Genomic DNA, 13,184 nt, shown 5'->3' with positions numbered 1-13,184 from the left:
TTCTCATTACTCCGCATCCTTTCACATTAGACCCCATCTTTTTTTTATCTTACCACAATTTTATTTTTATCATCGATCCCTATCACATCACATCATTCCTACATCAACTCACATCCAATCGCATCATCCACACATCAATCTACATCATCCATACATCCATCCACATCAATCCACATCATTCAAACATCCACGCACATCAATCCACATTATCCACACATCAATCCACCTCATCCATACATCCATCCACATTAATCCACATCATTCACTCATCATACACACACCAATCCACATCAATCCACATTATCCACACATCCATCCATATCTTCCATACATCCATCCACATCAATCCACATACATCCATCCACATCAATCCACACGTCAATCCACATCATTCAAACATCCATGCACATCAATCCACCTCATTTCATAAGCATTCCCATTCTCATCTAATCACATCTTTTTCTATCTCATCACTTATTTTCTCATTTTTTCTCATCAGATCTTACCCACTTGTATCTACCCATATATCTCATCACTTCACATACATTAATATCTATCGAGTTTACATCGTATCTTATCACATTCATTTCACGTCACATCTCATTCATTCACATCCTGATTCACATGCTAACACATTCATTCATGTCCCTTATCGTTCATTCACATTTCGATTCACATCACATCACATCCATTCACATCCCTTATCATTCATTCACATATCAATTCACATCACATCACATCCATTCACATCCCTTATCATTCATTCACATCCCTTATCATTCACATCACATCACATCCATGCACATCCCTTATCATTCATTCACATCCTATATCATTCATTCACATTCTAATTCACATCCTATATCATTCATTCACATTCTGATTCACATCACATCACATCCATTCACATCCCTTATCATTCATTCACATCCTATATCATTCATTCACATCCCTTATCAATTATATCTATCCAATTTACTTCACATCTCATCGCTTCAATTCTCGTTCATATCCATCACATTTACATCCACATATATTCTCTCACATACATCCATCCATTCATTCCCATCTACCCATCTCATCACATTTATTATTAGAATGCAAGAGAATCCTTATTTTTTTATATAAAGATTCTTTACACATCTATTTATGCATAATTTCAATTTTAAGGAGAATAACACTTTCGAAATAAAAATAAACCTTTTATGCATCTTTCTATGCATAAATTCAATTTTAATGAGAATAACTCTTTTGAAATAAAAATAAATTTCTTTATGCATCATTCTATGCATAAAATGAAAATTGATGAAAATAACTCTTTTAAAATTAAAAAAAAATCTTTATGCATCTTTCTATGCATAAAATGAAAATTGATGAGAATAACTCTTTTAAAATAAAAATAATTTCTTTATGCACCTTTCTATGCATAAAATGAAAATTGATGAGAATAACTTTATTGAAATAAAAATAAATTTCTTTATGCATCTTTCTATGCATAAAATGAAAGTTGATGAGAATAACTCTTTTGAAATAAAAACAAATTTCTTTATGCATCTTTCTATGCATAAAATGAAAGTTGATGAGAATAACTCTTTTGAAATAAAAACAAATTTCTTTATGCATCTTTCTATGCATAAAATGAAAATGGATGAGAATAACTCTTTTGAAATAAAAATAATTTCTTTATGCATCTTTCTATGCATAAAATGAAAATGGATGAGAATAACTCTTTTGAAATAAAAATAAATTTCTTTATGCACCTTTCTATGCATAAAATGAAAATTGATGAGAATAACTCTTTTGAAATAAAAATAAATTTCTTTATGCATCTTTCTATGCATAAAATGAAAATTGATAAAAAATAACTCTTTTGAAATAAAAATAAATTTCTTTATGCATCTTTTTATGCATGAAATGAAAATTGATGAGAATAGCTCTTTTGAAATAAAAATAAAATTCTGTATGCACCTTTCTATGCATAAAATCAAAATTACACTTTTAGAATACACAATTGGTGGGGATTACTCTTTTTGGATAATAAAAGATAAAACTTATTTCACCAATTTTTAGAAAACTTTGCCATAACCTCCTTTGTATGGCTGACCATTTTTCAATTTTTTCTAACTTAAAATTACTTAAAAATTATCCCCAAATGGTTTTAAGCACTGTAAACTAATCAAGTTTCACTTTTAAAAGAGAAACAATATGAAAAGTTTAATTTCAATAATTAGATTACTTAACTAGGATAAAGAAGAGCTGAATTTAAGAATGAGAGAGGGGGAAAGCCTTTCCAAGAAGGCATAGCATCTGTTTATCATTTTAAGATAACAAATAATTTAGAAACCATTAAAAGAATAAGAAAAAGTAAGATTTCTTACTTACATGAAATTCTAGGAGCTTTCCTTTGGCTTGATGGTTTGAGGGATCTACTCTTGTTTGCAACAAGAGTGGCCACCAATTCTTTAGAAGAGTTATGGTCAATCAGAGCCTGGTTCGTGCTAAGGGCTGAGCTGCAAGCAAGAGAACCATAGGAAGCGGTACGAGGGTAAGAGCTTCAACTACTCTTCCCTATTGTGTTGGTGACTACACCCTTGTCGGGAGCTCTACGGGAGGCACCGGCAAACGATCTCTGATTGAGGAGCTTTCTTCGCGGGAGTGAAGCTATAGGGCAACTATACAGTCCTACGGACTACAATTTTCGGGCCGAAAACGCGTTTCGGGCGCGTCCGGACCTCCGTTTTTCAGAAAGCAGGCTATTTCAAGCACTGCGGGTAAGTCATCGATTCTCTGTAGAACTCTGTTTTAAGTACTGCAGGAAGACAGATTGATTGTGCAGACACTGTGGTTGCTTTATCTGGGTCTTTCAATTCAACCTTATCCTTAATAACCTAGTGCAACAGTCCTATAAACCTATCCTTCTTCAGGAAATCAGAAGGTATCTGATTTTCCCCTAATACCCTCACAATCCTTCTCCATACCCCTTCAAATCTATTTACAAAAGTAACAATCTCTTCTTCCTCCCCTTGTTGGTACAACCTACTGAGTTCCTTCCAAAGCTCCTCTGGACTTTTAGTCCTCCCATACTTCCTCCTTAATGCATTTCTCAAATAATCCCAATTACCCCTCTATTCCTTTGTCCAACAAATCTTCATATCGTTCCCTCGCTTCTCCCTCTAGAAGCAATCCTATCATCCAAGCTTTATACATGTCATCATCTCTGTTGTTTCTCAATGTTGTCAGCTCAACCCTCCTTAGGAATTGAGAGGCATCTTCTCCTCTCTCACCTCTGAAAACATCATATGCTAAATCAGCCCCATAAGTCTTGAGTTGATCTACAAGTGGTTTCCAATGCGCAAACCAAAGCCTTAAGCAAGAGCTTTTTGGTCGTGAGTGGGGGCACCAAAGCATGTGTGATCTGGGTGATGGCCTCTACTACACCACCAACAGACACACAAGAAGAAAATGTAAGAAGATGATCCTAGCTCTAAAGGCACCAATCAGCTCAGATTCTATCCTCTAACTTCCAGTTGAAAGACAAACAGACACCTTAATTCCCTTCAATCCAGTCAGCTGATACCCTTAACTATCCTCCCAGGCAGATGTAACTTCCAAGACTTTTGATCTTTAGCCTAAATGCCTCTAGCTGACTTCCTGCTCTGTGACAAATAGCTGACCTAAAACCCTCCCGTAGAAATGATCAAATTCTAACTGTAGTCTAGAATATATGCCTACAGAGAAGATTCCAGACAAAAACACATCCGCCCAACCTCCAAAATGTCATCCAGTGTTCGCTACAAATACTTGTGACCCAGAACTTCTCAGAACCCGTCAGTTCTCCTTTGCTGACACCCTGTCGACACATGTCTCACCTAACTGTCCGTAAACTGATTCGGAAGACTGACGTAGAATCCGATCCAATATGAGTCCTCCTACTCTCTTATTGTCCTCTTGTCTCAGTTGACCTCAATTCTTCTACCCCAGAACCATGCAGAACAACTTTCTTATGCTTCGCGGATCTTCTGCTGACATCAATCTGACTAGTCTTTATGAATACTAATTTGGCTAATGGAGACAAAACCAATTGACTCAAAAGCCTTACCTGGATGATCGGGAACTTTTTCTTATTTGTTCGCTGAATCCTCCTAACCCTTAGGCTACTCTAATTTCATGAAAATATGATACCAAATACTTTTTTCTGTCCACAGCCGACTTACTATTGACTAATCTGATATTTGATTTTACTAGTAGCAAAACAATTGACTCAACTGGATCAGACTTCCTTAGCTCTGATTCCTCTATCACCTCTAGTTCCCTCTAAACACTTAAGCCACACAAGATTTCAGCCCTAAAGACATTCAGCCTGATCACAATGAACTCGGAGATGACTCTAAATGATCAATCAAACCACAAACCCGTCTATCTAACTGCTAACTTCTGTCATACTTATAACTGCTAGACTCAATCGAAAACTTCCCTTAAATCCAAAAGATCAAAAAAACCCTTTTACCTTGAATCCAAAAATATCAAAACAACCATTTTACCTCACCAGCCCCCTACTAGTGATTGTATAGCTGGCACTCTTCTAACCTTATCTGATTGTATTCTCTCAAGAGAAGATGACTGCTTCAACTATGAGACAGCTCTGACTCCCACGAAAACAGACAAACCTGCATAATTGTTCTATCTCAACAAATCCAATCATAATATCACATATCAAGCTCCATGTCAAATTCTCATCAATCTTATCATAGATTCAAGCTTTGAATTTGCAAATTTCTTCACGAAAACAAAGACAGACTCTGTCTCAACACCCCTCAGGTAATGGGTCCAAACATATCAGAAGAGGACACTAAAAACTAGGGGATATTCCAGTGCTGATAGATCCCAGCTATTCAAACTACAATGAACCTCTGACCACAAACTGTAGGCCTTCCCTAGACAGACACAATTCAGCACCTAGCTGACCCACATCAGCAAAACAATTGAGCAATAATTGGACTAAATCATGTCTCTAACAAAGTCACCACATAGAAATCAAAGGGAAACCTCCTCCAACTTATTCTTTAGCCCACGACACAATCTCTGCTCTTATTTATTTGAATTCTCCTCCGTTGCTCTAAACTTCACTCTACAACATCGAATACTATAAGACCTTCAATCTACAAGTAGTCTCTTCACTGTAGTCACTCACTTCACTCATTCTTCACTCTCTTTCTCCTCTTGCTTCTCCTCCTCATTTTCTTGTCTACTCTTGTGAAAATTATCTCAATTCCCCCTTTTTGACACGTCGCCCGCCTTCTATCGCTAGCTCCCTTGTTCTTCCATACACCTTCTATTTTTTATTTTTTTGTACTTGCTCTTATCCACTTTGGTTGCCATGTGTTGTTTTTCCATCTAGGATCCATGTCATCCATCTTATATACATTAGATGTTCCCACATACCAAACTAGCTTTCTAATAGTGCAAGAATCAATGGAAAGCATATAAATGGATGAGAACATGAGACACATACCAATGGCATTTATAGAAACATGCCAATCATTCTTACGCATAGATCCAATAGCCTTTTGCTTTTCCCAAATGATTCCAGTACAAAGCCCCTCACCATGGGCTCAAGAATACAAAGAAAGGCATCCACTTTTAGCATAAGCATGAGCCATATCCATCATAATACATCCATTACTCAACGCAATCCCCTTTTCCCATAATACATCCAATCAAGCCAATCCAATAACCATAATGTGGCTTCCATGATTTTCTTGGCAAGTTGATTAGCATATAATCAAGGCTTAATGAAGGTAACAATCTGGACCAATGAACTTCCAAAAAAGGAGATCACCATTGCAAATCTTGGAGAATCCATATGCTTGCTCACCATTCAAAAGCTTAAGCTAGCTTCTATAAAATAAAGCAAGCACATCCAGGTATGTGATTATACATCATGTGATTAATACCATTGTATTCATGATTTAATAGGCATCATGAAGGAATATGTGCAACCCTAGGGCTTCCCATTCAAGGAAAAGCTGAGAATGACTAATCTTGGAATTATCCAAACATATGATGATTAATGACCTGATTAGAGCAAGTAATGTGCATTAATGGCTTAATAGAAAAGCAATTGCATCAAAGTGAATAGAAGGTAACTCTATCCAAACATATGATAATGAAGGAAACTCTAATTTTCCCAAGAAATTTCAAAATTGCAAGAAAATGAAAGTTCCTAGAAAATCCCCTACTCATGCAAAAATTGATCACATATTTGAATGTAGCCAAACATGATAAGGAAGATTGATGAAGAAATTTCTCAAACATTTGGTGAAGAATCTCAATTTTATGGAACCCTAATTTGCAAGAGAGGAAAAAAAATTGAAGCATTAGTGTAATTAGGAATTTGCTTACACATTTAAGGAACCTTTCAAGCATCTTTGGCAACTTGATTTGAAAGTTTTGACTCCCAAAATTACCTGGAATGTGCGCCGTATGGGTAGCCTCACATGCAAGAAATCATAAGGAAATGGCCAATGGCAAGCTCATGAAGGTGAAGCCAAGATTCTTAATCCCTTTCATAAGCTAATCCATGCTTAATGTAGGTCTTATGCTCCAATTTTGCAAGGAAAAACGTACGTAGCTCTCTCCAAAGAAACCACCATTGCCAAGACTAAGAGAGGTCTTATGCTTGATTAGCACCATCCCAAGCTTAGCCAAGCATCTATGGGGGATTTTAGCTTCAAGACTCCAAAGAACTATGCAAAGCTCATGGCATCCTCATAGGCATGAATTCCATCATAAGAAGGCTCTTTGTGAAGTTATTGGAAAGCCAAATGGAAACCCTAAGCTATGGCTAGGTTTTAGCAAGGGATTGAAGAACCTTACACTCAAAATCAAGCAAAAAGAGGGAAACATTTTGATTAAGGACACTAATTAAGATTAGTGAAATTTTCCCCAATTTTGGTCTTGGCATTCAATTTTTTGGTGCGACTCCCCCAAAATTTGGTCCCCATCAAACCCATGGTCCAAAAAGCTTAGGACAAAACAAATTCAATGAAATTTAACCATCCAGAATCACCATGTCCATCTTCTCGATCAAGGAAATCAATAAAATCAAGAAAACTCAAAAAAATTTCAAGAAATGGATTTAGTCTAAAGATTGAGAAATCAACACACAACGTCCAAATCTAGCATCTATTTGACACATATGAGAAATACATGTGATTATGATGAAAATAAAAGAAATCCACATGCACATGTAGCAAAGAAGGTATGTGCATAAAGCCTAAGTAATTTAACCTCTCACCATGAGGATGGCTATCAAGATTGCTATGAGCCCTAGCCCATGAAAGGCCATCTCCAAGAAAGGAGCCAAGAGCACATGTAGATGTCCAAGATATGAATGACTAAAAAGAACCCTACAATGAACCCAAATCCCTATTTATAGTAGCCTTATCCATGGCCCATTATTTACATGTTTTTTACCTTAGTTGTGCTTCATTACATTTATATCATGAGTTACTTCTTTAATCATGATCTCACCATCACATGGTTTTTTTACTTAGAGAGATATTTAGTATTTCAAAGGTTTTTTTATTTGTCCATGGGCCGAGCTCAATTAATTTACTCTCCTTAGAGAGTGCACATCTTTATCCATGAGCGTAACCCTATGAGCATGTGCAGCCATCATGTAATTATCTTGCAGAAACTCAATCAAAAATCTTCTAAAGCCTCTTGTAAACAAGGGCTTGTTTCCACCACCTCAAAGCTTGTAAGATTTGATGTTCTTGCATAATCTCTAGAAAGGAAGCCTAGGAATAATATTCGCAAACAAGTACCTTTTGTGCTTTTCTGATATCTCTAAGAACTAACACTTTTTTGTGAAAACCATTTGGCCCTTCCATGCTTCTTGAAAAGACTATCGATTTCCAAAGAAAAGCATCTGGCCCTTCCATGCTTCTTCAAAAGACTATCGATTTCAAGGGTAAAAAATAAGACACTAGTATACTATTATAAGTAGTATAATAGTATAGGTATAGATCGGTTGACGAATGTTTTTATATATTTATAAAATTTGGTGAATCTTTGAAACTTTCTATCTTATATAGTAGTACGTAGTGTACTTTGGCATCCTCCTTGGGCTAAAAATAGCCCCTATTGTTTTCCTTGTCGATTTCCCCTTTGTAGCTACATGCTCTTCCTTTACAGTTGTTGCCTTAGTATCATCTGGTCCTTCCATGCTTCTTCAAAAGACTATTGATTTCCCCTTTGTAGCTACATGCTCTTCCTTTATAATTGTTGCCTTAGCAGAAGCAAGACCTATTCTTTCCCTCACTTTTTTTATGTATTATTTTTCCTTACCATCTAAGAAGAAAAACAAAGAATATAAGTAAACTACAATGCAGGTACCCCACTCTACAATGAGGATATAGTTTGAGGCCCTTACAACCTTTCCTATTGCACAGTGGGGTACCTTGAGTGATTTGTGTAAATTTAAGTAAACTACAATGTGGATATCCTACTGTGCGATGAGGATACAATTGGGGCCCTTGTAGCCCCTCCAATTGCACAGTGGGATACCTTGAGAGATTTATGTAAATTCAAGTAAACTACAATATGGGTATCCCATCATGCGATAAGGATACAGTTGGGGCCCTTGTAGCCTCTCCTATCACATGGTAGGATACCTTGAGTAGTTTGTGAAAATTCAAGGAAAATGTAATGTTGGTACCCCACTATGTGGGTAGTACTCCATTGTGCGATAAGGATACAGTTGGGGCCCCTACAGCCCCCTCCTATCGCATGATGGGATACCTTGAGCACTAAACCCTAAGAAACACAAGGTTATTGACATAGACGTGAAAAAAATGAAAAAATTACTTGTTGCTCTTAGATATTGTTAATGATGTCGAAGATGATGTGTTTATTGTCGATGATGCTAGAGATGATGTGTTTATTGCCTATGGAGCCGGAGATGATCTGTTTGGATCTAAATGAAATCACAAGCAGCCCCTCGAAACCTTCCTTTATAACCTTCCTAGCCAAGGAGATGTTTTAAGCTTCCCATGCCTTTGACAAACTCTTCCAAAGGTCTACACCTATATTGTGAGCATTAAATTGAGCAAAGAGAGCTGGCCACATTGGAATTCCCTTCCATTCTCTACAAATTTTAAGGCTAGTCCTATTGGTGTTATAAAAGATCAAAGTGTCCCATGCTTCTCTGATTAGTTATGCGTAGCCCTAGCTATCCATTTACCACCCAAATAGTTAGCTAGGTATCTTATGTTTAGTAGACCCCATTATGCAAAATTCGCATCAAAAAAGGGCCATCTCAGAGCCGACTAAGAGCTTTCTCTCTCTTCCACATAGATAAGAGAGGCAAAAGATAATAGTAAGATATTAATTCTCTCTCTCTTTTGTACACTCTCTAGGACCACGTTTAACTACTAATATTATAATAGATTCATCAAATATTTTGTTGTTATTGTGTACCCTGACCAAGTTTCGGGTGAAATCTACCTTCTAATGTTATTGACATTTAAATGCCGGATTTGAACAATTTATGTAATCTAGCTTAGTGTTTTGAATTTTTGTTGGTTTGAGCAGTTCTATGCATATTTTTTTATTACAAGGTTTATTTCCAATGATTTGATGTTTTTGTTTGGTTTTTTGAAATACTTTGAGTTCGTAGTATGAATTTATAGTTTCTCTCCTTTCTTTGTGGGTAGCTCTCTCTCTCTCTCTCTCTCTCTCTCTCTCTCTCTCTCTCTCTCTCTCTCTCTCTCTCTCTCTCTCCCCTTTTTTTTTGAAATACTTTCATAGTATGAATTTATAGTTTCTCTCCTTTCTTTGTGGGTAGCTCGAGATCTCTCTCTCTCTCTCTCTCTCTCTCTCTCTCTCTCTCTCTCTCTCTCTCTCTCTCTCTCTCTCTCTCTCTCTCTCTCTCTTTTCCCTCCATATATATGTTCCCACAACATAGATTAGGGTAAGAAAAAGGATTAAAGATGAAGTGTGTGGTTTTCTGGTGCCACAAGGTTAGAACCAAAAAACTATCTTACTCTTCGTTGATCTTTCCTGTTACAGTACAAGATCAAAGAAGAACAAAGCTATGAAGTTAAATAATCTTTATTTTTTAAATCTTATAGACTCAAATGTTATGTTTATTTAAAGGACTTAACAAGATATTTGTTTAATGATATGTAATATTAATGCTTTTATCAATATGTTAAGATGAACATTATATTTTTAAAGTTTAATGGTTTTGATTATTGTATCTGATTTTGAGTCAATGTTGTTATGAATTACTTATGTATATCGATGATTTTAATGTAGTTATAGGATACTCAAAGTAAGAAAAGAGACATGTATTCACCTTCAACTTGATGCTAAGTATGCACCTATGTATAAGAGGATTGACCTCGGTGCAATAATCAATAATGCAAGGGAATAGAGATGTAAGGAAAAAGCATATGGATTTATGGGACTAGATAATATCTTTAGGACTAGATGACCCACGGTGTGAAGAGGACACCTCCAAGGTTCTCTTTGGCATTCTCTTCAAAAGCTAGTGTACCACGCGTTAAGTGTATCAAATGTAAGGACATTCATTAGCATTTAACTTTCCCAATTTCCAATTACAAAAGGCTATTTTCCAATTTCTCAAGGCTATTTTTTCAAACATCGAGGCTAATTATCTCTTATCTTTTACTGTCGAATCATGTAACCTATTTAAACCCCACCAGATTTGGCTTTAACCTTTTTTTTTACATTCCTACATTCCCAACAATGGCACCATCGACAATAGCAACTCCATAGTCAGTGATCGGTTCTCTTTACTCAATTAATACAAGTTTAGAACTTTGGAAGAGTTTATGAAAAGTATGGGAATCTCATGAACATCTCCTTAGCTAGAAAAATCATAAAGAAAGTTTTCAAGGCACTGCTTGTGATCTTAGTTTTTTGTAACTAGATCTCTCTTTGCCTAGATAGAGGTAAGAAGAGAAGAGCCTTCACGGTGGTTCTCTCTCACAAGGGGTAGGTGGAGAAGAACCTTATGAGAGGGAGAAGTCTACACTTAATCCTATTCATGCATGAAAGAATCCAACAAAACACAAGTAAGCAAGAGTAGAGAATAAGGAGAATTCACAAGTACTCTATTGCAAGGGAATGTGTATTATTGCTTAATATCAAAATTGACTTACATACAAATGAATAGTCGGGCCACAGTTTAGTCTTAAGCAAGTATATGTACACGAAGTTGGTAACTTTTCTATTTGGCATTAAACAAAGGGTAAGGCTGCTTTATAAAAAGCCCCCAAGTTGAGGCAAGCTTGCTTGTCCTTTTTATAAATGGTGTTGCTTGGTTTGTCAACTTGGTAGATTAAATTATGTTTGTCAACTTGGTAGATTAAATTATGTTTCTTTAAAATATGATATTCTACCTTCAAATCAACTCAATCATTAACATGATACTCTCTAACTTTGTGGAAATGTATCGGCACATCAGCATTGCAATTTGAATCCATTTCTTTTTTAATGTGATCACAAAAACTTTCAAAAAAGAAATGAAAATTTAGAGCATATGAGACTAAAAAGTAACAAGCTCTAAATTGTCTCTAATTGACTACAAAAAATATCAACTCTATGGTGTGAAAAAAAGGTAAAAAGGGCCTCCCACATGTAATTGCTCATTTTAGCCACCAATCAAGAATTTGTACAATTCATACAATCGAGCAACCATACTGATTAATGTATGTGCATGGCTTTTAGAGGGCACAGTGAATCATCACATGAATTTTGGAGAAGAAGGTGCATTCAGATCTCTCTATTTTAGAGACTTTTTTTGTAGTGGAGTGTGTAACACTACAAGGGATCGGGCTCATACCCGCACTCCTAGCTGCTAAAAATGACTTGTGAAAAAAAGTAGCGGGCCCGTGTATCAGCATGTGTATCATCGCGGCCAGAGACATGCGTGTAAAAATGTGTGTATAGGACTGCTCAGACGCGCTCATACACGGGCGTATACACGCGTTCTATCAGTTCAGATGCATTTAGATGCGTTGATACAAGCGTCTATACATGCATTTTGTTATTTTAGATGCGCTTATACACGCGTATTTCTCAGGTTTGACGCGTTTATACACGCGTGCTTTACAGATTATCCGCGTATATACACGCGAGTTTTAGCAGTTCTGATGCGTTTATACACGCGAACAGAGAGCAAAAAAAAAAACCAGAGAGTGCTATTTGGTGCCTAAATGCTGTTCCAGCATTCCAGCACCCAATAACACTCTCTGGATTTTTTTTTTGTGCATTAGACCATCCACGAAGAACATATCCACGAGGAAGATTAAGACAAGAACGACATGAATGCATACATTGTCAATACACGATTCAAGACAGACATGAATGTAATACTATCGATTCACGATTCAATATTACTATCAAAATTTCACACATATATACAAGGGAGTCCATATCTCGAAGTAGCCCATGGCTTCAGTTTACAAAAAAAAATATACAACCACATCCTCAATATGGAATGTGATACTATAAGTCTGAGCACTACTCAGACCCAGATGATGACTCGGTGCTCCCTCCATGCTCAGATGAGCTCACATCGGTCGGAATGTCCGATGAGTAGTGCTCACGTCCACCCTCTACAGTGGCGGCGGGTGAATCATCAGCAGCTTGTGCCTGTTCAAGTAATATATAGTATATAAGTATATATATATGTAATTCAATAAACCAAAATCATTCGTTTAGAATTTTCAAGTACCTGTCGACCGTATGGTCTCATGGCTATCTCAAACTGCGCGTCCGTAACACGTCCCTCGGCTCTGAAGATGGCCCACGTGTCACGTCTGCTATGCAGGCGAGCATACGCAGTATCGTGGGTTGTGGGCTTCCTCCCCGTAACCCGTCTCGCTGTATCATAATCAACACAATTTGTAAGATTAAAACAATCATAGAATCAATGAATTAAGTAAACAATCAAATAAAGTGGCAAGATACTTACGAACTCTGCCTCCCATGACTCGACGCCGCCAGATCCGAAATGCGAAGATCCAATGGTCTCCATCTGGATCCGTCGTGCCTCCACATGCTGCCTGCTCTTCACGCCACCCTCTGCTCGTTTCTTTGCCTCCTTCCACTCGCGTTTGTGCGCAGTGGTGGCAGGTTTCTCGACAGAA

The sequence above is a fragment of the Cibotium barometz genome, chromosome 24 (assembly GCF_041138505.1).
Source record: "Cibotium barometz isolate CiBa-2024 chromosome 24, ASM4113850v1, whole genome shotgun sequence".
NCBI lineage: Eukaryota > Viridiplantae > Streptophyta > Polypodiopsida > Cyatheales > Cibotiaceae > Cibotium > Cibotium barometz.
This window is presented reverse-complemented; position numbering follows the sequence as displayed.